This window comes from Lithobates pipiens, unplaced genomic scaffold (assembly GCF_037356315.1).
Source record: "Lithobates pipiens isolate NorthernLeopardFrog02 unplaced genomic scaffold, aLitPip1_a1.2 Scaffold_11, whole genome shotgun sequence".
NCBI lineage: Eukaryota > Metazoa > Chordata > Amphibia > Anura > Ranidae > Lithobates > Lithobates pipiens.
In genome coordinates this window covers 12,300,616-12,303,234 of record NW_027507696.1, presented here as the reverse complement: position 1 = coordinate 12,303,234, position 2,619 = coordinate 12,300,616, and positions in this window count along the sequence as shown.

Below are 2,619 nucleotides of genomic sequence, written 5' to 3'. Positions count from 1 at the left end.
TGTGATAGGCGGAACACTGAATTTCCCAGCAGCCTGTGTTCCGCCTATCACGGACATCGTATCATCCTCGTCCGTAGTACGAGGATGATACGATGTCCGTGATAGGCGGAACACAGGCTGCTGGGAAATTCAGTGTTCCGCCTATCACAGGCGAAGGCGGAGCCGGAGGCGCGGCTTTTGAATTATAGAATGGCCGCTGTCTGTCTGCTCGACACGCTGATCGAGCGGGCAGACAGCGATGACTCGAGTATAAGCCGAGGGGGGCACTTTCAGCCTCAAAAAAGAGGCTGAAAATCTCGGCTTATACTCGAGTATATACGGTATGTCAATTAATATTTTTTTTATTTCTGAAAGATAGTTGTATGTATATATTTTTCTAATTTTACTTCACCAATTTAGACTATTGTGTTCTGATCCGTCACACATAATTCAGATTAAAAAAACATTGAACTAAAGGCTGTAATGTAACAAAATAGGTAAAAAGCCAAGGGGGTGAACACTTTTGCAAGGCACTGTATATGCCTAAGTTTTATAGTGCACATTAATTTTTATTTTATCTACAGCCCTCCAACTCCCTTTCACCCCTCACATTCTATTATAGTTTCCTCTACCCTAACCCCCTTCATTTTAGTCTCAGATTTTTTTATTCCTTTTTTGTTCTGGTGGTACCCCAATACCAACTGCGGGTTCTCCAGCTGTCTGACTCTAGGGCTAGGTCTGCCTGTGGGGATTCCACTTTGAGTTTCAAGGAACCCCATCTCTGGTCCATGTTATCCCCTTTCACTATACCATTTGGTCCACTCTCTTCCGCAGCCACCTCCTCTTCCCCCTCAACCACCAGAGTCTCAAGAACACCTCTAAACTTCAAGTTCCACTTAGTCACCCTGGCTTCAGGTCCTGAGAAATTTAACTTGCCCTCTGCAGCATCAGCTGGACCCGGTCCACATCCAACTGCCTGTCTTACTACCTCCAATGACCATGGCATAGAAGGATTTACTTGCAGCCATTGAGTTTTCAACTGCACTTCTCTGGCCTGGTGGATCATCAGACTTATTAGTACAGGGTATCTGTGACAGACCTAGCTGGGATAAAGGCTCATGGAGGGGACTGAATGCCAGCCTCTTGAAGACCGATTATGGGCCCTAGCATTTGGGGGACCGGTGCTCTTTGAGAGCTGTATGCCTGGGGACCCCTGAGGTGGTTTTACTTGGATTCAGGTCCATGCCCCCCCCCCCGGACACACAGACTCTGTGTCGGGGCTTGCTTAGCCCTTCCTTCTCTGGGCTGGCCGCTCAACTGTCGGATAACTGCCAGCTCTCTTCTCTCTCCACAGTTACCAGCTGTTCCTGATGATGCTCGTCTGCCCTGCCTACTTAAAGCCTTCCAGCTCACTTCACCTCTGCCTTCGCCTTGGTCACATCACTGAAACCATCTCCTGCAGTTTGTTTAAATACTGGCTTATTGACATCCATTCTGGCTCCTTATCCTGCTTACTGTGCTCTACTTGGATCCCTGACTTCTGGCCTAGCTAACTACCCGATCTGGTTCCTGGACTCTAGCTATGCTTGACTATGCTTTTTCTATTTACCTTTTTATTTTTATTAATAAACAAGTGTGATTTAATTGTACTTCTGTCTCAGCCTGATGGTTTCTGACACGCTGGATATGTATATGCCATGTTTGCAATAGACTGAATCACACTGTTGGGACACAAACTCTTAGATGCTAATGTTATCAACTCCAGCCACTTGTCTGTTGTCTTGTATAATGTAAATGAGTCTAGTCTGGCTTGACACAGATTCTAAAGAGTATTTACCTATTGTTGTTTGTGCTAATTAAACTTGCTATTGTATGAGGGAGTCCAGTGTTGATTTAGATAATTAGCTCATGTTAATTATGTTTCTGGCTATAGTTGTATTGTTAGAATTATATGAGCGGGGGGGGGGGGCTTCCTCTTCTACTGTATTATAAATACTTGTCATTTTGGTTCTAATAAATCAGTCCATGTTAGCAGTGAAACAAGTCTCATCTTGTTTTGTGCTTGGGAGCATCTGATATATATATTCAATATATTTCTATAGATACACAAATCGCAATCCCTCCACCTAGTGTATCATCACAGCGCTCAAATGACCCCAACTCTAAAACTAAGCTGCTACTTTCACAAAAATATCAAATATATACAGGTGCATCCAAACTAGTTTTAAACATCAAACAAATAATTGATTGCACGTAGCGCTATTACCTGTGTTACCTATCAGCACACACTACCTAAAATACTAAATGATCCTTTGTGGATCTTCAAATAGACTTCGACACACGCGCCTGAGACCGGAGCGAACTCCACTTAATATCGAATGTGCAGCACTCAATGTCGAATGCGCATTTTGTGAATGGGGACATCAAATGCCGTGACCTGAGCATGCGCGGGCCAGGGGTCTGGTTTCAGCGTGTAATCTGGACGCCGGAACACCCTTCATTGAATACTGGTGTGAAAGACGGACAGGGAAGGGAGGGGATTGGACGATAGGGAAATAAAAGGTGGGATGCCAGACAAGACAATCCCATGATTAAGTCTGGTATGACGAAACATGTCGGGTGCGTGGCTATCTGGCGAAC